We start from the raw sequence: 26,121 nt of genomic DNA on the forward strand, positions 1-26,121 counted from the left end.
TATACTTACCAAGGGAAGAATAAAGCTTGAATATCAGCCTTGAGTCTCGAATTTTTAGAGAGAAATAGTGAGAGAAAGTTGTTTGAATTTTTGGGTAAGATAAGAGAAATGAGCAAAATGAGGAGTGTGAAATGTTGTTCCAGCTCTAATAGTGTGGAAAAAGGTTAGAAATGATGAAAAAGTACATTGAAAAGACCTGGGTATGGTGGGAGGAGTATGGCTGGTCATGGAGTGGGTGTGAGGGGTTGCTTGTGTCATAAGTTAAAGATAAGTCAACTCTCCACCACTTTGTACTTCACCGACTAAATTTTATTCTTTAAATAAAGATTTCCATGAAAATATGTTTAAATTATGAATATTTAGAGTCTTTTATATTAAAATAGGATTTTTGGAGAAAATCCCGCGTTAAAATCACGAAAAACAGGCTCAAAATGTGAAAATGGTCAAAAATCGGACAAATATGCGAAAATCTGAAGTCTGGACGGAGGTTCGGTCCTATTCATTATAACCGAAAGTGGGAGAAGGACCGAAAGGGGAAGGAGAAAAGGACCGAGAGTGGGAAAAAGAAAAGACGAGGCGAGGCTCGGTCTCGGTTTCAGCAAGTTCGGCTCTCGGTTCCGGCTCTCAGGTTCGACTCTCGGTTCCGGCTCTCGGTCTCGGTTCTCAGGCTCGGCTCTTGGTCTCGGTTTTCAGGTTTGGCTCTCGGTTCCGGCTCTCGGTTTCGGTTCCTACTTGGTTTCAGCTTCCAGGTCTTAGTTTCGGCTTCTAAGTCTCAGTTTCGGCTCCTTGAGGCTGATTTTCGCATTTTTACCCCGTTTTAAGCCGTTTTTGATCTAGTTATGAGTCGAGATGGCCTGAAAGATTATGAAAAGGTTACGGGAACTTTTGAGAGAGATTTTGGAGAGATTTTCTAGAGATTTCAAATAGAAGGAGATATGGTGAAAACGAGTGAGAGAGGTTTCGTTTGTGTCCTTTATGAGTGTCCTGCTACGCAATGAAAGGTCTGTAAACCCCATTAAGTCATGTTTTAGTGTCTTACACACTCCTGATGAGAGTGAAATAGTGATTTATCGCTTTGGTTCAATGTTTAGTGCATTTAAGGCTTAGGAAATTCAACCGCATGTATTTTCCAAATGATGTTTTCTCATTAAAATGGCGGGTTGTTTAGTAATTACACAATGTAAACCCTAATGCACAAGGGCTAATTGAGTCGTCCGGTTTGACTTGATTTGACCCGAAATTGACTATTGTCACATTAGACACCTAATCCAATAGTCTCCCACTTGGATAAGTCTAATAATTATTATTGCAAGCATGACTCCAACCCGACTTGCAATCGTAGCTCTTAAAAGCCGCTGTCGAACTCTGACCTAGTCAATGATGCGTCCATTAGATAAACGATCATATATTCCTCCATTCTAGATATCATATGGACTGAGACATGGATTATAATCATTCTCTTTGTCCATTTTTTGTTTCCCGGTTACTGATTTATGATGACTGACTAATTGAACAAATCGAATAAGTCCAGGCCTGGTGTCATCACTAAATCATCGAAGGGCCCACATATATCGGTTTTATCCAAATGGGGTAAAAGGAACGGATAAACTTCGACCCAAATGCTCGCTTGTACTTACTCATCAAATTACACACAATGATATGTTTTATAACATCCAAGTTACTGGTACGTTTACATATGTCAATGTGCAACCGACTCGAAACTACAACTCATATGTCTCTGTTCGAAGAATATAAGATATTATCGTCTCATGACCACTCGTGATAAAATCCATGAAGTGATTCAAATGAGCGTGAGTTGAATCCAATACTCGAATCTTATTCCAGGAGTACTCATAAACACTGCAGCCACTTTGTCCTAGACCAACTACAGACCCATTCATCACAGTCTTGCCTCAATACCTACTTCCAAAGTATGATTAACTATGGATGGTTTGAATAACCTAGTTATTCGGGAAGTCAAAACATGCAAAGTGAAACACAAGAATAATCGAATCTAATATGGTCTCAGAACTTATGAATATAAATAAAAACACTTTTTATTTAATCACCATATTGATTACACATTATTCATTGTATAATGTTTCGATTTATCAACCTAATACTTGAATTAAAACAATAGCTATGTCATGCTCCAAGCATGCAAGCTATGTTTTTCTATGGTCCTGACTTTGTAAAATAGATCAATTGAAAACATTCAATGATACTCATTTCTCAATTCCAAATCCTTATTGCAAGTGTAAGAATTCCATATTCTTGTTACTGTTAGAAAGTGTTAGATTCTAAACTATCATGCAATGATTCTTTTGTAATGTTTAGGTACCAAAAGTCATAGAGACTTGACCAATGATATTACAAAATATTCCTTTGGAGATTGTTACAAGACAATTCCATGGAAATGAAGTCTCAGATTCAAAGTACATTCCTTTGAACATCCTTCTTGCATGAAAGTTTCTAACTTTCTCATCTATTCTTCAACTCCCAATATGGAAACATTCCATATTTACCATACGAGAAATCATTATTAATAGACTCCTGTCTATTCATAATAATGTCAATATGGCCCTTCTATTACTATACTTCCAACTGTCCTTAAGCGACCAATCTTTGGCGAACCTTAGATTGTCCTTAGTGGTTGTTTAACCACTTCAGTCATATCTGGTTCTATTCCTTTTTCCCTCTTAATGCCCTAGGCATTTGGAAAATTTAGAACACGAGAATATTATAGCACATGCAATCGATCCTATACCCGAAGCATATGGGATACGATTCATAATGTCTAACATAAAGACATGATACTTAATCATTCTTTTTCTATAATATTTCTATTTGCTCTCAAAATTTACATTATGAAGAGGGATGCCGTAATCATAACCAAATTTTGAGAACGCAATTAACCTTTCCATATATAGAATTTCCTTATGTTGAACCATTCCAACATAACATTCATATATATATATATATATATATATATATATATATATATATATATATATATATATACTATATATATATATATATATATATATATATATATATATATATATATATATATATATATATATATATATATATAACTAAAATTGATTAAAATCTTAATCTAAGCTTTTAGATTTGAAATGAAGTATGAATTCCTCTCCCTTATTTATAGCAAAACAACTTTTCAAACCCTGCATCTTTGCAAATTGAAACTTTTGTTTTCTATAATTAATATTGCTAACTTGCAACACTTTCAATAATAATTATACTCCCACTAGCATTATAATTATTATCTTACTAGCATAACACTTATGATCCCACTAGCTTTGACATGTACCCAGAAATCAACTGGACTTCTAGTAATCAATACGTATTGACTTTCTTACCAAAGTTCAGATTTATGATACAAGATGCTTCGATAAGGCTTTATCTAGGCTTCTCAAAATCATACATCTTTCCTTAGATAGTTCACATGTGTGTCTAAACAATTTCTGAATTTACAACCATAAATCTGTAATGTTTAGACCCTTTTCCATTTCTCACAATTCAAATTATGAAAAGGGATGTCGTAATCATAATTGCATTTGAGAATGCAAATAACACAATTCTATCTCCTTAAAATCTACTTAGTGAAAGCGTTTCCTTACTATCATTTTCATGAGTCGGAGAGAACCTTATGACACTTAGATTTTATGGTGTATGTGTTCCTATCCATGTGAATTTTTCATAACCATAATCACAAGACAAGGTTACTGACAAAGCCATACTCATATGGACTAGACTTGTTTAATCTTAATTTCTTGCTACCTAGCAGCACAAGGGCCTACCACTACTTCCAAGTAGTTACGCAAACAACTGAGAACTCATAGTGCCCTCATGTATAGTCAACTTTAACTAGAATGGGCACATAAACAAGAATATGTCAACATGATAGGTTACAAACCTCAAGTCGTGTGCTAGTGTTTAACAATAGGTTTACTTTTGATTAGTTCTTGAAACTCTCAAGATCTTTAAGACTCCCACCGACCTCTTGACATAAAAGATTCTCTTGTTATGATCCATTCCTTAACAAACAAATATTCAAGAGTTAGTTTGGATTCCTATCAAGATTAACACTTTACACAATTGGCTTTAGTTGGTCCTTGTTTTATCTAAAACATCTTAACTTACCAATTTCAAATGTACAAGAGTAAGAAACATATTACTCTACATTTGATGAGTGTTATAAACCTTCTTAATTTAATATCACTCAACACATAATCTTGGAGTATGACTCTAAGACTTGTTTTTAGAACGAAGTATGACTCATCTTCTTGATTTAACAATTTCAACAATTCATGATTCCTCTTCTTAGCCATATAAGTGCACTAAGGTGTCCTTAGAGGATCAAATGTGATATGGTTTTCCATAATCATTAAGATGATTATAAAACATGATTCTAAAGTACTCTTCTATCTTTTCAGATTGGAGAAACTTTTATCTTTTTGCCTAATTTGATTCTTCTCATTCGTCTGCCATACATTGAACCTTTTCCAATGTTTCAGAATTATACTTAAACTTGTAAGAATAACCATGTTCACTAAACTTTAGTAAATCATGACGAATAATTTTATCGATCTTTATGGTGGACCTGACTAGCGCACACCCAGTATACCCGATCCCTAGTCCTTCACTTGACCCAGATATGCATATGAACAATGAATTAGTGTTAATTTCCCAAAGATGAAAATTCTCATTCATCTACAATACAACTTGCATGATTCCAAGTTTCTGTCCAATTGAAACTTGGGTGATGAGAATCTTTACTTATTTGGAAATTTTTGACATTACCACAAACGAAAGAATCAAATTCATATTGCTAACATAGAAACATACAAACATCAATTTCATAAATGCCATTATAAAGAGATAAAACATAACAAAATTTTATTTATTTATAAAATACGGAAAAAACTTTTCGTTACAATGCAATTACAAATGAAAACTATATTATTGCATATTTCCTAGCAATCTATCATAACTCCTAAACAACATCTAAAAAATCCAATCTTCGAACCATGCGATTGAAATCCATCTTTGCGATCAGATTCAACATACTCTTCCTTTAAGCTTCCTTCCCTTTGCAGGATCCTATAGAACATCAAAATGCAACCTTATCACATCATGTATTAAGAATCAACAATTAGGAATTTAATAGAGTTAGATAGTAGACTTACCTGTAGTACAGTCAAAATTTTCGATTCTACATTTTCTCAGATCTTTCAGGTAGTCAGGATAGCTTCGCAACCAATGCCCCTTATCTTGGCAACAGAAACATATAGACTCTTTGGGAATTGTACACGGGACTATCTCAAACTTAGCCTTTCTCTTTCTGTTGGAAAGAGAAATCTTTTCTGGACTTACAATGTTTCCATTGTCAATGTCCATGGAAGTTTAGGGAGTATATCTTCCATTCAAATTTGCTTTTCCAGTGCGCCAAAACATTGCTGATGCAGCAGCTACAAGCAAATAGGTAAGACCAATAAGGGTCATGTCATGGTCTGTCACATAGTAGTCCTTAATGAACTCACTATATGACTCAGGAAGTGATTGAAGAACCCAGTCAACCACCAACTTCCTCGAGGCAACAACTCCCAATGCTCTTATCCTGTCAATATGTGACTTCATCTCCAAGACGTGAGTACACACAGGCATTCCATCTTGATGTTTCATTTCAAGTAGGCTTGAGTGACCTTGATTTTTTCAAGTCTTTGAACTTATGGGTTAAGGAGAATTATTAGAGGAGGTGCAGGAAGTGAAGTATGACTTCTACGATCCAACAACGGGATATCATATTCAAGAGGAAAGCTTGTTTCAAAGGATTTGGGAAGACCATAGTTGTCTGAACTAGACATCTAGAATGGGAGAAATTCAAGTTAGTTGATTTAGTCCTTAATATAACACCCAAATGAAATATTAAGGCTAGGGCCCAACATAATATTATACAATTTGGAAGAGGGATGCCATAATCTAAATTGCAAAATATTTGAAGGTAGGTAAATGACGATTTACAAATTTCCACCACGAAAAACAAAAAATAATTTTAGGTTTTAAGTGAATTGAAACTTCTAGAGCCTTTGAGATTCATTCAACAATTCAATGGCATGTTTAAATCTTGAGTGTGCCCTTTAAGTTTGTGACTAGGATGCCGAGGATCACAAACAAGGTGTAAATAACCATGCAAAGTAGCTTGGTACACCCAATGTTACAACCACCTAATTAATGTGTCGGTTAACCACACACACTCCATTGATCTATGATTAACATCAAGCTACCCTTTGCCATGCACTGTCAGTCCAGATTAGTGTGTCGGTTAACCACACACGCTCCACTAATGACTTAACAAGGTGCAAAGTGAAATTTCATGGGTTAGCACCATGTTCACATTTTCCTAAGTAACTAAAATTTGGGAATTTATAAGTGTTTAGTTAGTTTATATTTATCATTATACTTTTAATGAAGGGAAAATTAGAGTCCTATCCTACCCGTTCGGCTAACGACCCTCCACCAGTCAAGGAACCGGTGGGTGAGAGTGGACACCCAATAAACTGCCATTTTATAGGCACATTTACACTTAACAAAAAAATGGTTGCCCCAAACTAAAAGTATAAAAGATAGCCAAAATCATATCATACCTGCAATTTACTACTAAAACATTTTTCACACATTTACCCTTAACAAAAAATGTCCATGATTGCATGAGCCCAAACTTTAAAACATACAACAAAAAGATAGTATATGCCTTTTTTCACGGTCACCCGGTTACCCCTAAATAACCTAACATGCTTTCTATATTTTGACTCTGTACAATCAAGTACAATTTTTATGAAGATAATTTAGTAATACGATTAATGTTATTACATTCTCAAAGAAAATCACAAAAGCAATACCACAAATCATAATCGACGATTTAATCTACAATGTCTTTTTGTGCTTGTTTCTTTATCTTTTTATGTTACCATTGAACCTCAATCTAGAAACATTTTCGGAATGCTCAATTCCCATGATCCCCAACTATAACATAATATTCTTTTATCTAGATTCCAATACATTACAAAAGGATATATTTCGTAAAACAAGTTTTTTTTGTCACAACACCAACTTAAACAAATTCTTAATCCTAGAAATTCACTACATAACAAAAAGACTTAGCCTCCGGAAATTATGTTACTGATAGATGACTTGGCAGACTTGCTATGTCATTAACGCCTTTATAGAGCAATTAAGAAAGAATGACATTTAATCAGAGAAAGAAAAAGTGAGTACATTTGATTTGAATCATAGAAATACATGGAGATCTCTTTTTTGGTTTCTTCAAATTCTTAACCGACGAATATGACCATCTACTTCTTGCAAGATGTATATCAAAATTGAGCCATTATAATTGATAATCACAACTTGATCAACATATGCTATAAAACTTAACAAAATCAAGGTGCACATAAACAAAGTCCACAAGAAAACGTTATAAGGCAACCATCAATTTCAATATTATATTATTATTTTATCATAAAACTTAATAGAATTGGAGAAATGTTGTAGTGGGAGTTTTACATCTATTTTAGCTTCATAATCAACAACACGCATAGATATGAAAAAAAAACTAATCATGTATGAAATCAAAAGCAAAGTAGATTACTGAAATAAAATCTTTGAAACATAGGATTTTTGGGTAAATAAATCATGATTGGTTCAATAGTTTGAGTAATTAACTAAGGGCTAAACAACAACTCTAGGTTTACGTGTAGGGTTAAAGAATTCCCACATTTATCACACAAAGTACTTAATTTAGCGAGTTAACTGATATACAAAAAGAAAACAAATTGAAATAAATACCTATATGAGATTATTAAGAATGCTGTCAATGTCAACAAATTAAAGCTCTAGAAACACCTCAAGTTCTCCATATGCTGCTTCCCATTTTCCGAACTCCCCATGCTATCATGTCGCAAAACCTAATGATTTTGAAGCTTCCGATAATCCAGAGGTTAAGAAACAAAAGATATTGGAGCCTAAAAGGAGAAAATTATCTTAGATAAACACACATACATTGCCGCTTATAAGTATCTGTATTTCATTCTCATTATCCACAAAAAAATATCAAGCCTGAGATATTGAAAAAAAAAATCAAACATTATCTAACAAACGAACCTTATTCAAGAAAAACAAATTGATTTATGGATAAAAATGATCTAACCAACACACCAATCAAAAAAAAATGAACCTAGTTCAAGCAACACAGATCATTTAGGGCTAAAAAATAGAAATACAAATAAATAATCGAACCTGATTCAAAATTAAGAACTCTGAAGTAAAAAATACCATCTCAAAGATATCGGATATATCGAGATTGAAGAAAAGAGGAAAACATATTGTGAATCTGCATACCATAAAAACCGTAAGTTTGTTCCTTATTTAGTGCTAAAATATGAATAAAAAAGCAAATTAATAAATTAATAAATATTACATTAAATGAGATTGTTATTCAACTTGTGAAACATTGTGAAACATTGTGAAACAATCATACATCATACATACTTATAAAGCTAGCATTTTTTCTTGAATCTCATGCATTTGAAACCCTATTTTTTCACTTCCTTTCACTACATTCATTTGAAACTCCCATTACTTTTTAATTTCTTTACAATAATATTATAAATACGTTAAATAATGTTCTATAAACAAGAAAGGGTGTTTTATTACAATGTCTTTATCCCACATCAATGGTGAGAGTAAACAAGAGAATGTTTCCTCTTCTATAAATAGGAAGGGTTGTGAAATGTTTCAACGAGACCAAACCATGAGAACTTCCTCATGTCTACCTTTGTAGGATTTTGAAGGTATTATTTGGTGAGATTGTCTATATTGGCAAGTGTCCAGTTAACTTTTAGAATTCCAAAAATGGTTTTGAACCGAATTTTTTCAAGTTTAAACCGTGTTTCAGTTAGAAAAAAAATTATGTAGTTGGGTATATTGAGTTGAACCGGAGCTGGATCAATTTGGACTGATAAAGGAATCATTTTCCTTTCACAACAAACATTTGAAACTACCATGATTTTTCAAATTATTTCTAATAATATTATAAATAAGTTACATAATTTTATATAAATATAAAAAAGTATCTATCTAAACCTAAAATTATAACTATTTGAAAAATCACTGTGATTCAAAAGCACGAAATATATACAAACCGGGTTTCAGTAGAAAAAAAATATGTAGTTTGGTATATTTAGTTGAATCGGTCCGAGTTTAATGTATTTGGACCATAAAAGAAGTATTTTCCTTTCACTACATACATTTGAAACTCCCTTGATTTTTCAAATTGTTTCCAATGATATTTTAAACAAGTTGCATAATGTTATATAAATATAAAAAAACATCTACCTAAACATAAAATTATAATTGTTTGAAAATTCGATTTGATCAAAAGCACGAAATATATACGCAGGTTATATTTTATAAATGAATTTTTTTTTATAATGAACTTTTGAATCTTGAAAATACATATAAACAAACTTTCTATATTAAGTACCTAACTAAATTTATGATTTTAGAATTAAACAAAAAGTTATTCAATAAAAACTTACTTTTTTGGATAGCAACTTACGAGATTATAGAAAAATGGAACTATTGAACAATAAAGAAAGGGTAAACAAGATAAAGTGTTTTACTAAATAAATTGAATAATGTTTTATTAACAAGAAAGCGTGTTTTATTACAATGTCTTCATCCAACATTGATGGTGAGAGTAAACAAGAGAACGTTTCCTCTTCTATAAATAGGAAAGGTTGTGAAATGTTTCAAAAGGACCAAACTATGAGAACTTCCTTATGGCTACCTTTTTAAGATGTTGAGGGTATTCTTTGGTGAGATTGTCTTTATTGGCAACTGTCCATTTAAGTTTTAGAATCCCGAAAATGGTTTTGAACAAGATTTTTTTAGGTTCAAACATAGTTTTAGTTGAAAAACCGTTATGTAGTTTGGTATATTAAGTTGAATCGATCTGAGTTTGATCAATTTGGACCGATAAAGGAAGCATTTTCCTTTCAGCACCTACATTTGAAACTCCCTTGATTTTTCAAATTGTTTCCAATAATATTATAAATAAGTTACCTAAACATAAAATTATAATTGTTTGAAAAATAAATTTGATTCAAAAACACAAAATATATACAAACCGGGTTTCAATAGAAAAAACGTTATGTAGTTTAATATATTAAGCTGAATCGGTTCAAGTTTGATCAATTTGGACCGATAAATGAAGCTTTTTCCTTTCACCACATACATTTGAAACTCCCATGATTATTCAAATTGTTTATAATAATATTATAAGTTACATAATGTTATATAAATATAAAAAATTTACTTAAACATAAAATTATAATTGTTTGGAAAATCACTTTGATTCAAAAGTACGAAATTATACTCGATTATATTTTATCAATGAATTCATTTTATAATGACTTTTTGAATCATGAAAATACATATAAACAAACTTTCTATATTAAGTACCTAACTAAATTTATGATTTTAGGATTTAACAAAAACTTATTCAATAAAAACTTAATTTTTTATAGCAACTTACGGGATTACTGAAAAATGGAACTATTGAACAATAAATTTTCTCGATAACGTTTTATTTTTATTATTTATTATTTTATTTAACAAAATGAAATTATTGGCAAATAAAGAAATGAGTTTAATTAAAATGTATTCATCACACATTGATCATGAGAGTAAACAAGAGAATGTATTCTCCTCTATAAATTGGAAAGGTTGTGAAATATTTCAAAGGGACTAAGCCATGAGATCTTCCTTGCATCCAACTTTGTAGGACGTTGAGTGTATTCTTTGGTGAGATTGTCTTTGTTGACAAGTAACCAATTAAATTTTAGAATTTCGAAAATGATTTTGGACCGTATCATTTAGATTTGGATCAAGTTTAATAAGGATCCGAGTGTCTTCTGGCTGAGTTAGACAAACTCGCTTCCATTGGAGGCCGAGTTTAAGTAACATGCCGAGTATTTGGTTGTATTAGCCAAGTTTTACAACCCTGTATGTAATACAATTTAAAGTTTTAACCTTATGAAAGACATCACTATTATCATATGTTCTACATAATTATGGTAATATTTATGATACAAATTTTTTTTTACTATTTAAGATAAAAAGTTGTCTATATTATCATATGTTGTACAGAATGATAAAATTTAAGATAGATAAAAAGATGTCTCTATTATCGTATTTTCTACATAATGATAATATTTAATATAAACGTTTTAATTTAATATGAAATTATTATTTAATGGATAACAATAACAATTTATTTATTTTTAAAAATTAATTTTTTTTTTCTATTTTAATCATATAACTTTGTATATGCAAAACAACTTCAAGTTCCAACCTTATCTCTTATAATATAGTTCAACATAATAACAATACTAAAAATCATTTTTTATATTTTTTATGAAATTATTATTTAATTGTTAATAACAATGATTTTGTTATTTTTAATATGAAATATATTTTTTATATCCCACGCAATGCGCGGACATTCGCCTAGTACGTGATAATTTGATCAAAACAGTTACACGTGTAATTTTGTGGAATTAATAGGAAAAGTTGGAAAAACAATATAGGAATGACACATGGTAAAACTACACTTTCATTAAAAAGGGTTGATGATTGTGGTGCTAGATGATGGTTGTAACGGTGATTATTTAACAGTTTAAGAATTAGAAAAGAAATTTAATGGTTATATATACAGTTAAATGCAATTTTTTTAGATTTAAGAATTAAACAAAAATGAACCCATAATGACAAAAATACAACAAAATCATAAACTGGAGTGACTATGTTTTTCTATTATACCACAAATTATTTTTTTAAAAGTATGGATACCTTTATATAAGATATACAAGAATTCTTAATGTACCAGGTTGAATAAAAAAAAGATTTCGCGTACTTCCCATTGCTCTCTTGGGTTGTTTACTCAATGGTGGAAGGTGAATGGACAGAAGCCATGCGAAGGAAATGGAAGAGATTATCGATGACCGGAGACCGACCAATATGGAACCATGCTGGTGTTACAACAATGTTCGTATCAAATCTTCCAACAGAGATCAATAGAAATCCTTGGCGATGACTTTTGCAAAGTTTGGAGAGGTGGTGGATGTCTATATTGCAACAAAGAAGGATGCCAGGAAGAAAACTTTTGCTTTTGTAAGAATTAAAAAGATGACATATGAATACGAGTTAGAAAAAGCCCTTCAAGGTGTTAAATATGGTGGCAGAACCTTGGACGTAAACATAGCGATGTTTGAAAGAAAACCGGCCGATGGTCCATCTATGCATGGAAGCATCATAAACAGGGCACAAAAGAAAAAACATTCGATATCAAGATCCTATGTTAGGAAGAATCGATCCTATGCAACAGTAGTAGCAGAAGATCATGATGCCACTCGAATCCCACCTCCTCCTCCACAAAATCAATTGGTTCCTATTCGTCTCTCAAATGACTCCCCAACTTGAGGATGGATTAAAGGTAAGAATACATTAATTGGGGTATTGCATAGTTTTGATCACCTTGAGAAAGCACCATACTCAATTAAAAACTGTGATGGATCTGGATGTGAAATAAAGTATCTTGGTGGATTGAGAATTGCAATAAAATTCATGAATGATACGAGTTAAGAAGTGTTCATGAAAGGCTGGGTGGAATGGTTTAAGGAGATTGATAGTGGTGATATAGCAGAATTCAATTATAAGAGAATCGCCTGGATAAAAATCGCAGGTCTCGCCGGAGTTATGGTCGGAAGAGAATCTCAATGTCATTGCTGCGACATATGGCGATGTGGTGGTTCCATTCGTAGTGGATCAAACAGAGGTGAATCTATCGCATGCATAGGTTGACATCCTAACAAAATCACTGACGAACATACACTGTGAAGCATCGGTGGAAGTTAATGGAAAAATAATTAAAATAGGGATCTCAGAAGTGGACATCGACTGGTTTCCATTCAAGTGACACAGGTATGAAGTGGATGAAAGCGCTTCTTCAGATGATGGAAGGAATGACGAAGAAGATGAATCAGACGATGATGTCAATGGTATCTCCAAACCTATGATGGTTAATAAAAACAATGAACTGGAAGAAGGAGTAATCGGAATGATGGATGTTGACCAGGTCGAGGAATTGAATCGGGAAAACCTCAGAGTCGACAACGACAACTCACCGGTGGTAGTTCAGTCACTGGGAACCTTTTAATGGATAACGATTATCGGAGAATCGAAAAAGGCGTTCTTGGGGAAGGTCTATAGTCAACCGATAGAATTAATATTCAATAGGTAAACGAAACCCTTGGAAGTATGGAGAACATTAATGAATCATCTCATGTTGACTTGGAAAATAACTTAACGCTGTGTGAGGAAACATCTAATGGGGATGGGCCGGATAAATCCTCTAACGTGCTGCTCAACAAATTGGCCAAGTCTAGTTGCTTTCGACCTTTTTCAAACAACATGTATGGTAACGATTTGCCATTAAATGAGCCTGAGATTAACTTCAATAGTGCTTAAGATAAAAGAAGAAGATTAATGAGAAATTGAAAGGAAGTCGATTTCGATTCTTCGGACTCTAATATGCCTCTTCCATCTCTTGATCTAAATAGAACTCCGGTTCCTTCTCAGATTCCTCTACCAGACACCGATGTGGACTCTCCATCATCTTCGTCGGAAATCAGGAATACAGTGGAAATGGGCAATATTTTGGGATTTGAGATTGATGGTGACAATCCAATCCTCAATGAAGTCCTTTGCGAAAACAGTGAGAACTAAATCATACAATGAATATTATGACCTTGAACATCAGAGGTCTTGGAGAGAAGCATAAGGATAATGGGTACGCAGGCTTAGAAAATTATATAACTTTGTATGATGTGTATTCAAGAATCCAAGCTGGGTGAGTTATCCCCTGCTCTAAATATTACCGAATGTTGGGGCGATAATAATTGGGGGTTCGAGCAGGTTTTTACAATAGGAAGATCCGATGGCTTGGTGTTGATATGAGATAAAGGAGCATTTACATTAATAGAAACTTTCAAATCCAAATACTTTATTTTGACACTAGGTAATTTGGTAGGAATTAATGGCCTCACTGACATTATAAACATCTATGGAACCCAATCAATTCATGAGAAGTCGAACATATGGGATGAAATGTTATCTTTGAAATCCTCCATATCAGCCACATGGATCCTTATTGGAGATTTTAATGTGGTTCGAAGACCAGAAGAACGGATAAATTTAGTCTTTTGCCTAGACAGTGCAAGTGCTTTTAATCAATTCATATACAGGGGTGAACTCACAAATTTAAAGATTGGAGGCCAAAGATTCACCTTCTTCCAAACGCAAGGCGCAAAATTGAGCAAATTAGATAAAATTTTGGTATGTAATCGTTTCTCAACCACGTTTCCCCTTGCATCGTGTGAGGAATTAGACAGGGACCTCTCTGATCACTCTACAATTGTTTTGAGGACTTGTGGTGAGGATTTTGGTCCACCACCATTCGAACTTTATAACTCTTGGATGTTGAAAGAGGGATTTAAAGAGGTGATCAGGAAAGCATGTTCCAAATTCGTGGGTTTTGGAACTCCCGATGCATATCTCTTGAATAAATTGAAACATTTAAAAAAACCATCAGGTGTTGGAGAATTAATGTAGTGAACGATGAAAACAAGGTGATTGATGTTTTGAAAAAAAAGAATGACTGAGATTGAAAAAGAAGCGGAATCTAGAGCTCTAACGTCCGCTGAAATGGAAGAAATGTCAATTGGAGGTATAAAAATTGCGGAGCATACAAGAGTTATTGCTCTGGATCTGAAGCAAAGGGCAAAAATTAAATGGGAGGTCGAGGGTGATGAAAACACGCTTTTTTCATGGTTATGTAAACAATAGAAACCAGAAAAATCACATACATGGGATTATGACGAATGGAGTCTGGATGACCAAACCAATGAAGATAAAGCAGGTAGCTACTAGATTCTTCGAAAAGAAATACTGAGAATGTTGGCGAGTCAGACCTATTTTTCGGAGTTAAGGTTTTCGTAAGCTTTCTGAAGAAGACACCCAGTATTTAGAAGGAGAATTCTCCATGGATGAAGTAAAAATGCAATATGGTCGTGTGGTGGTGACAAGTCTCCGGGGCCTGATGGATTCACTTTCAAATTCCTCAAAAAATTCTGGGAGTTACTAAAAGGCGACATTATGGGGATGATTAAATACTTCGAAGTGGGGGGTAAGATTACTAAAGGATGTAATTCTTCTTTTATATCCTTAGCAGCCAAGACGAAAGATCCACTTCATTTTGGTGACTTTAGACCAATTAGCCTAATTGGTTCCATATACAAGATCATTTCAAAACTATTGGCACTTCCATTAAAGAAGGTCATTGGCGGTGTAATTGACGAGGTCCAGTCCGCTTATGTTGAGGGAAGAAATATACTTGAAGGTCCTTTGTTGGTTAATGAGCTTTGTTCGTGGGCAAAATCAAAAGGAAGAAAGATGCTTCTTTTTTAAGCAGATTTTAACAAAGGTTTTGATTCAGTGAATTGGGTATACCTGGACTGAATTATGAATCAGATGGGTTTTGGAAATAAATGGAGATATTAGATTCGTAACTGTCTGGAATCGGGTCGAGCATCGGTGATTATTAATGGTAGCCCAACGAATGAATTCTCAATGACTAAAGGAGTAAGACAGGGCGACCCGCTTTCTCCCTTCTTATTCATCATTGCGATGGAAGGGTTGAATGTGGCGATGAAAACTGCGGTCGAGAAAGGAATTTTTGATGGAGTAAAATTCCCTAACTCTAACATCTGTTTGTCTCATTTATTTTATGCAGACGATGCTTTATTTATTGGTGAATGGTCGAGACGCAAAATTGCTAACTTAGCAAGAATCTTAAGATGCTTTTATGTTTCATCCAGGCTGAAAGTAAACTTTAGCAAGTCTAGAGTGTTTGGTATAGGTGTATCTCCTAGTGAAGTCTCGAACTAGTCGGCTCCTCTTGGATGCGAACCATCATCCCTGCCATTCACTTACCTGGGTATCCCCGTCGGCGAAAATATGAACCGAAAGACTGCTTGGAGACTAATTGTCGAAAAGTTTCATTCTAAACTCTCATTGTTGAAAGCAAAAACACTTAGCTTCGGAGGTAGATTAACCCTAGCAAAAGCGGTTCTTGGTAGTCTCCTGACCTACTATATTTCCATCTTTACCGTTCCAAACGGTATTATTGAGACCCTTGAGAAAATTAGGAGGAGATTCATATGGAGTAGCAACCTAGAATGGAAAAGCATCAGTTAGGTGGCATGGGAAACACTTATTTCCCTAAAAAAAGGTGGGTGGTACAGGGCTTGGATCGATTAAGAGTCTCAACATTTCTCTACTGGCTAAATGGATATGGCGATTGAAAAACAAACACAAGGCACTTTGGGTGAATGTTATACGTTGCATTCACGACCTGGATGGAAGGCATCATGCTTCTTTTTCCAACAGATCTAGATCAGGGGTATGGAAAAATATAGTCAAAATCAGAACCGCGTTAAAAAATTTCAACATTGATTCCAAAGAAATTTTATATTGGAAACCAAATGACGATTGTTGGGCTTCTGACTTTGTGGTTGATAACCATTTTTCGGTAAGATTGTTACATGAACGAATTGAAATGGCGAGTCACATTGTTTGTGATAGTCCATTTGAATGGTGCAAAGTAATACCGAATAAAATCTTATGCTTTATCTGGAGAGCGAAGCTTGGCAGAATTCCATCATCCGTTTCGTTAAAAGCTAGGGGTGTTCCTGTGTCATCGACCATTTGTGCGTCATGCAACTTGGATGAAGAGACGAACGATCACATTCTTCTATTATGCCCAGTGGCGAATATTGTCATGAACTCGATCTTATCTTGGTGTGAAATTTCACATGATGGATTTTATTCGGTCAAAGACATTTTCCTCTTCATATCTTGGTGGTCTAAATGCAAAAAGAAAAGAAGCATGTTGAATGCGATCTTATATGGAGGATTATGGTGTATATTGAATGACAGGAACCACAAGGTTTTTAGAAACCTCCCTATCGTACCGCCGAAGACAGTGGAAAAGATAAAATCTATAACCTTCGTATGGTGTAAATATATAAGTTCATTTAAAAACATGGATTGGAGAGTTTGGAATCTCGATCCATTTCTCTGTTTGTAACTTTTTTCTCTTGTTCTTTTCTCCTTTCCTGTTTTGTTTTGTACTTCCTCCTTGCATCGTCTTGATGTGAGGTGTTATCTTTTATATATAATTGCCGTTTCCAAAAAAAAAGATATATTTATATTTTTTTATATTATATAATATATCAAATTAATTAAATACATATATATTTGCGAAACTAATTGTCAAATATATGCTTTTCAATAACGCGTATAAAAAAACGAAACTAATACTTATGAAACTACGACTATTTTATTGTTATTACATAAAATATGAAGTTCTTATAGTATTTGTAGCCAAATAATCTTAATTTTATTGTAACATACACGTTCAGTTATCATGTATTGTCAATTATAAAAGTGAATAACATTACAAAATATTATGTGAATTTGAATGTTGAGTTCTAACAGATGGTTTTTACTAGAAATGAAGTAAAACTATGCTTAGAATCATTCAGAAAGTATTGGAAGTCTTATGAGTTTCGAATCAAATGCCAAATACTGAAATTTAGCGAAAATATAAAATTTGAAATTAGTAAAATTTTATTATTTAAAGTTGTAAAGAATCTCGTTAGAAAAGTTTAGGCGAAAACCTCGTCGAAATTCGAGTTATAACGAAGAAGTTATGACCAATCGAATATCTGCGATAAAACCAGCAAACACTATGTCGTGTAAAAAGTGAGTTTCCGATAAACTACTTTTTAGACTTAGTGATTTAAATGAATGTTTTAGAACTCGTTAAATTAATAAACTTTCATATAAAGAACTTTTAAATCTAACTTCGTATAAGGAAGTTATGATTTTTCTAAGTTTCGGAATAATAGCAGACAACTAAAAACTCGAAACAAAGATCAAGCGATATTTAGCCGAAACAACCTAAACGAGAATTGAAGGTCTCATCAATAGTAGTACAACGGTAAAAAGTCTGACGAGAATGGACGTCGGATGAAGAAGTTATGAAATTTTAACGGATTTTCCTCTCCCGGTCTGTTAAAAATAATAATATTAAAATTAAATTCAAAATTAGCCGACGAAGTCTAAATGAAAGTTGTAGAGCATAATTTTACCTACACGTGCATATAAAGAACGTCGAAACGGAGCTCGTATGCGAAAGTTATGGATTTTAGAAGTTCGGGGCACAAAAATCAAGAAAAAGTCCAAAATCCGAGAAAATTTCGCATGACAGGTGTTCGGCCACGTCACCTCGCCCGAGAAGCTGCCCCGTGTCCAACATCTTGAGTCATCCTCGCATGAACGGTGGCCGCGTTCCGCTTCCAGATTCGACCGACGTCGCGACCAATAGCCATCCGACGCGCAGCTGCTTCCGACGTCGTGTTGGAGCTCCGAGCTCGAACGCGTGCCTTCTGCGAGCCGAGCCACCTGTCTCTCTCTCCCTGGCTGCAACCTGCCCTTCACATCTGCTGTCGTGTGTATGCTTCTCAGCCGTTGGATCTGAAGCTCGTACCCTTTATAAGGGAGGACTGCGAGATCTTCCGTCTACTTTTGGTTTTTTGCCATTTTTCACCACTTATTCCATATTTTGGCTATTTCCACTTCCCCCGAAGCCCCAATATTATTTTTAACACCCGACACACACCCCGAAGTGCCCGAGAAGCTCGAGAAATTTATATTTCGGTTTGAATCCCTACCTTCGCAGAGCCCGGTTTTCAAGAAAGCTCCCAGTTTTTATAGAAGAAAGCTATTTATAGGAACGAAGTGCTACACAGATTACTGTTTTAACCCCCGGTTATTTCAAAGTGAGTTTCAATATATAGGAAAAATTGTATGTTATGTGCTATATGTGCTATGTGCTTTCTCAACTTTAAAAGATCTTTTGACTCATGCTCCAATCTTATCACTTCCAAAAGGTGATGATGATTTCTTCGTATGTAGCGATGCTTCAAGATTGGGACTCGGTGGTGTGTTGATGCAACGTGGTAAAGTGATAGCCTATGCCTCAAGACAACTAAAAGATTATGAAAAGAATTATCCCACTCATGATCTCGAACTCGCTGTAGTGGTATTTTCCCTAAAACTTTGGAGGCATTCTCTTTTTGGTACAAAATGTCAATTATTTACCGACGACAAGAGTCTCAAGTATATATTCAGTCAACAAACTTTGAATATGAGACAACAACGAGCCAGGGAGATGATTAAAGATTATGACTGTGAAATCCTATATAATCTTGGAAAGGCCAATGTAGTTGCCAATGCACTTAGTAGGAATGTTTATCGTAATAGTATGTGTTATACTATTACTCACACTACGGTAAAGTTCACTATTCTTGATGAACTAGAGAAATGGCAAGAAGAGGCCTTAAAACCAGAAAATGTGAAGAAAGAAGGGATGGTACATTATATCGATGTTTTACTTGATGATCCACAAGGATTGAAGGTATTTAAGAATCGACTATGGATTCCAAAGATTGGTGGATTAAGACAGAAGATTTTAGATGAAGCCCATAAATCTAAACTGTCAATACATCCTGGTAAAAGCAAAATGTACTATGATGTACGGGCTGACTATTGCTGGCCAGCATTAAAAAGAGACATTGGAAGATATGTGCAAGAATGCTTGATATGTTAACAAGTCAAAACAGAGCACCAAAGCCTTATGAAACCTCGAAAAGTCTTAGTGTTCCTGTATGGAAATGGTTGGAACTATCCATGGATTTTATTACCAAATTTCCAAAGACTACTAGATAGCATGATAGCATTTGGGTAATCGTCGATCGCCTGACTAAGAGTGCACATTTTCTCTCCATGTGTGAAACAGCTCAATTGAGAAATACACACAAGTATACCTAGATGAAATTGTTGCAAGACATGGTGTGCCACTGACGATCATTTCCGATCGTGATACTCGTTTCACTTCTCATTTTTGGGCGAGTATGCAACGTGAATTGGGATCTCGAGTTGCTCTTAGCACAACTTATCATCCCCAGACAGACAGTCAGACGGAGAGAACAATCCAAACAGTAGAAGATATGATTCATGCATGTATTTTGGAATTCGGTGGTAACTGGGATAAGTATTTACCGCTTGTCGAATTTTCATATAATAATAGTTACCACGCTTCAACCAAAATGCCACTGTATGAAGCATTATATGGTCATAAATGTCGTACTCCATTATGTTGGCATGAAGTAGGACAGAAAATCCTTGGAGGCCCTGAAATGATTCAAGATACCACCGACAAGATTCAAATCGTACGTGAAAGAATGAAAGCGGCCCGGGATTTTCAAAACTCCTATACAGAAAAGCGGAGACGACCCATAGAATTCCAGGTGGGTGATTTCATAATGCTAAAGGTATCCCCATGGAAAGGTCTTATGCGATTTGGAAAGAAAGGAAAACTAAGTCCCAAATTTGTTGGTCCTTTCAAAATCACCCAGAGGATTGGTAAACAAGCATACCGCTTAGAATTGCCTGAAGATTTGGCAGGTTTTCATAATGTCTTTCATGTGAGTTATTTGTGCAAATGCTTGAGCATCTATAATGAAACGATTCCATTATCAGAGGTAAAACTGGATAATAAGTTAAGATATGTAGAAGAGTCTGAAGAGATCGTGAATGAAAGAACAACTAATCTACGTAATAAAGAAGTAGAGTTTCTGCTTGTCAAGTGGAAACACCATCGAGGCCCAAATTATACTTGGGAAAATAAGAGTGAGATAAAAGCAAAATAGCCCCATTTGTTTTAATCAATGTAATTTCGGGGATGAAATCCTCAAAAGGAGGAGGTATTTGTAACATACACGTTCATTTATCGTGTATTTGTAAATTATACAAGTGAATAATATTACGAAATATTATGTGAATTTGAATGTTGAGTTCTAACAAATGGTTTTTACTAGAAATGAAATAAAACTATGCTTAGAATCATTCAGAAAGTATTGGAAGTCTTATGAGTTTCGAATCAAATACCAAATACTGAAATTTAGCGAAAATATAAAATTTGAAATTAGTAAAATTTTATTATTTAAAGTTGTAAAGAATCTCGTTAGAAAAGTTTAGGCGAAAACCTCGTCGAAATTTGAGTTATAACGAAGAAGTTATGACTAATCGAAGATCTGCGATAAAACCAACAAACACTATGTCGTGTAAAAAGTGAGTTTCCGATAAACTACTTTTTAGACTTAGTGATTTAATTGAATGTTTTAGAACTCGTTAAATTAATAAACTTTCGTATAAAGAACTTTTAAATCTAACTTCGTATGAGGAAGTAATGATTTTTCTAAGTTTCGGAATAATAGCAGACAACTAAAAACTCGAAACAAAGATCGAGCGATATTTAGCCGACACAACCTAAACGTGAATTGAAGGTCTCGTCAATAGTAGTACAACGGTAAAAAGTCTGACGAGAACGGACGTCGGATGAAGAAGTTACAAAATTTTAACAGATTTTCTTCTCCCGGTCTGTTAAAGATAATAATATTAAAATTAAATTTAAAATTAGCCGACGATGTTTAAACGAAAGTTGTAGAGCATAATTTTACCTACGCGTGCATATAAGGAACGTTGAAAATGGAGCTCGTATGCGAAAGTTATGGATTTTAGAAGTTCAGGGCACAAAAATCATGAAAAAGTGCAAAATCCGAGAAATTTTGCATGACAGGTGTTCGGCCACGTCACCTCGCCCGAGAAGCTGCCCCGTGTCCGATATCATGATTCATCCTCGCATGAACAATAGCCGCGTGTCGCTTCCAGATTCGACTGACGTCGCGACCAATAGCCATCAGACACGCAGCTGCTTCTGACGTCGTGCTGGAGCTCCGAGCTCGGACGTGTGCCTTCTGTGAGCCGAGCCACCTGTCTCTCTCTCCCTCGTTGCCACCTGCCCTTCGCATCTGCTGCTGCGTGATCGCTTCTCAGCCGTCGGATCTGAAGCTCGCACCCTATAAAAGGGAGGCCTGCGAGATCTTCCGGCTACTTTTGGATTTTTGCCATTTTTCACCACTTATTCCATATTTTGGCTATTTCCACTTCCCCCGAAGCCCCAATATTATTTTTAACATCCCAAACACACCCCGAACTACCCAGAAGCCCGAGAAATTTATCTTTTCGGCTTGAAGCACTACCTTCGTAGAGCCTGGTTTTCAAGAAAGCTCCCGGTTTTTATAGAAGAAAGCTATTTATAGGAACGAAGTGCTGCACAAATTCCTATTTTAACCCCAACTTATTTCAAAGTGAGTTTCAATATATAGGAACAAATGTATGTTATGTGCTATATGTGCTATGTGCTTTTCAGTTGTTATTATTTCCGCTATTTATGATAGCAAAGTTATACCTTTGACCATGTGATCAGTGAAAGGACTTAGATTCACGGTGGTATTGGTATGTAGCCTCTGACCATGTAGAGCATGTCTCCGTAAGAGAATGAATTCTATTCTATGGTATTGGCAAATGGTTAGATAGGGCTATAACCCTGAAATCTACCAAAATGTTAATCAGAAATTTTATGTCTTCTGTGCCATTTGGGCCGAAACTTTATTGATGTACATCAAGTTTGGATATTGTTATGTCTCATTGATTGTATATCTTTGAATCAAGTCATTGATTGATATGGAAAGTTTGTCACTTGATTCACATATTCCTTTGTTGTTCCTTGTTCCTCTTTGCTTCTGCCATATTGAAGTATATATATGAATAACATTATATTGTATCTATTATTGAGCTCACTAAGCGTCACCGCTTACCCTCTCAATATATTAATATATTGCAGGCAATAAGCACCCAGTATAGCATTATACTGTTGGAAGAATTAAAACAGTCTATACTATTACTTTGTATTTAAGTTTTAGTATGTATAAAATATAAAATCTCATGGGTAGTTTTGTAATAAACTTAAACTTAGTCGGTTTGTAAAACAGTATTGCCTTATTTGCGGCTCACTAGCTGTTACCTTCACTGAGAGTAAACCCTAATCGGCCATTTAGCTTAGAGAAGAGAGTATTTTGAGCTAACTTTGAGTGTTTAGTGCATCTTTTGATGAGAAGGGAAGGGTTCCAAGCCAAGGGACGAGAATGAGCTGTTAGATCCATGGTTATTTCTCCTTAGAGCTTCTGGGAAAGGTATAAAGCTTGCATCTTTTGTAACGTCCGTAGATTCGGGCTAGTCAATTTAGAAATAATAGGGGTCGAAAATGACATTTAGACAAAATATTATTTAGAATAAATCATCTTAACCAAGTGGTAGAATATCTATCAAGGGTTCCGTACATATAAAGAACGCTAAAATCCGAGTTATAATGAAGAATTTATGGTCCGTCGAAGTTTTATGGCAAAACCGGCATGGCACTGAGAGATGTAAACAGTGAATTTTTGATAAAGGACTTTTAGCCTTAGTGATCTAAACAAAATTTGTAGTATACATTAAACTGAGAGCGTCCATAAAAAGAATGCCCAAATCTGACTTCGTATGAGAAAGTTATGAATTTTCTAAGATTTGGCATAGCAGTGCACGACCCAAAACTCGAATTTTGGATCGAGCAGTTTTTAGCCTACACGACCTAAATGAGAGTTGAAGATCTCATTAATAGGAACTCAACTGTAAAAAGACAGACGGAAACAGAGTCCGTGTGTAGAAGTTATGAATATTACGCGGACATTTAGTAGTATAATCTCCTCGTATTGTTAAATTATAATATCAGTCTAGAATCACCCAACGGAGTCAGAATGAAAGTTGTAGATCTTATTTTTACCTACGCGTGGATATAAAAAACGTCGAAAATGGAGTTTGTATGTGAAAGTTATGAATTTTTGATAATCAGATGATTTCCACCCTATGTGCGATGCCACGTGTCAGCACCAGGCTGTGCCTGGGTGTCTCCAGCTGGCTCACGAAAACTCACGATGTGAGTGACCCTCTGACCCATATAAATAAGAGGTGAAGCCCTCTTTCCTCACACCTCCCATCACTTCCCTCTCTCTAGAACCTCTCTCTATCCCCAAAACCCCCTGAAAAGCCTAGGGAACCTCCCTAGCACGAGGCAGAAGCCTCGAAGTGCCTGATGGCTCCGAGAAGAAGAGCCTTTCAGCTCGGGAATGCTGCTCTAGCGGAGCCCGGTTTTGGGAAAAACCCGCTGTAAGTGAGCTATGCCTAACCTATCTTTAGTATAGCTTATGTTTTAATATAGTAGTGTTATTAGGAACTTATAATAAGTATTTGGACTAGTATTATGATTTATATATTTTTCTCCATAATATTTTTTTAACTACTCGCGATACGTGGAATCTGGTTTAAGGGGCCGCATAGGGTTGTTGGATTTCAGAAGTGCTATACGCCAAAATGGTCCTGCCCTCCGGTGTTTTATGTCTTGCCCTTGTCTGTATATAGTGATTGAGAAATATTGTTTCGTGCTTATATAATAGTAATAATAGCAATACTATTCATTACTCTCGCTGAATATTAGACTAAACTTTAGCGATAATAATGCTAGGTTTCATCGGAAAATAAAATCATTAAAAGTAAAGCACTGCCCGAGTTTGAAATCATCACTTTAACAAGTGAGTGAATGGTCACTTTCATCTTACACATAGATATGAAGTATTTTATATAAACTATGTGCTATGTGTGCATATTATCTGTATACTTGCTATCTATGCTAGATGAACGATTTTATACAAGTTTTATATGATTTAAACTCTATATGTATTTATATCTACATAATATGTTGGGTAAAACATGGGTAGATGAAATATGAGTTGGATGATGAGTTGAGAGGTGATATAGACCATGAGGTAAGGGTGAGAGGTGGAAGATGTGAGCAACCTTGTTCCCAAATGCTGGCCCTGTCATTTAGCAGAGTATGGATGACAACCACAGACTATTCTAGACAGTCCAGTGGAACACTAGCTGGCTCACAACCTGTAGGTGTTGTGAACGATGTGTTCACCGGTGTACTCTAAAAAACTCATTGACCTGTATTGCGAGTGGACTCTTGAAAACGATACTGTTAATAAACGAGATAACCCTGGCAGCCACGCCTAAAGGACAATACCAGTAGATGCGCCTCATAAAGAATGTCACAATTCTGGCAGTTGCGCCTAAGTGATAAAATTAGTAGCTATGCTTGATAGATGTGTCATTGACAATGATGAACTTCGTACCTATTCCTTAGGATAATCCTTAGCAATAAATGAACGAGGAGTAGTTGATTCTTAGGGTAGATCCTTAAGAGTAAAGAAGATAATGGGGATGCGTAATTGAGTTGATTAATTGTTTGAAGATTAAACATGATTATATTATTATGGGTTGAAAACCCTATGTACTCACTAGGTTTCCAAACCTGACCCACTCAGTTTATTTATGTCACCGGTGTTGATATGAAGTCACATTACACTGAGAGATTTAGGAGATATAAATCATCAGTGATAATGAATGTAACTTCTGTTTATGCTTATGATTCTGTATTGATGATGACATCCCAAATGTTTTAAAATGAATAAAAATACTTTTCTTCAAAAATGCTTTGATAACGTATTTATGATGTTTTACTGGGAACAAAATCTGCAACATTTTTATTAAAAGAGGTACTCTTATTTTTATAAAGCATAAACAAAATCGGTCTTTTTCTGGCCGTCAAAATGGGGATGTCACATCTTTCTCATTTTGTTGAGTAGATCTTGTGATTTTGGGGGATGAGGGCTTTTTCCAACTAATATGAGGACCTTGAGTGTTTTGAGTTCATATCGAGGTTTGCACTTCAGATCTGCACCATGTGAGGTCCCTAGAGTCCAAAAGTCCCTGCTTTATTCATCCATAATAATGCTCGTGAGTGGAAAACCCTTATTAGAGTATGATTTTGGCATTTCAAGCCCTAAGTGC

This window comes from Lactuca sativa, chromosome 5 (genome assembly GCF_002870075.4).
Source record: "Lactuca sativa cultivar Salinas chromosome 5, Lsat_Salinas_v11, whole genome shotgun sequence".
NCBI lineage: Eukaryota > Viridiplantae > Streptophyta > Magnoliopsida > Asterales > Asteraceae > Lactuca > Lactuca sativa.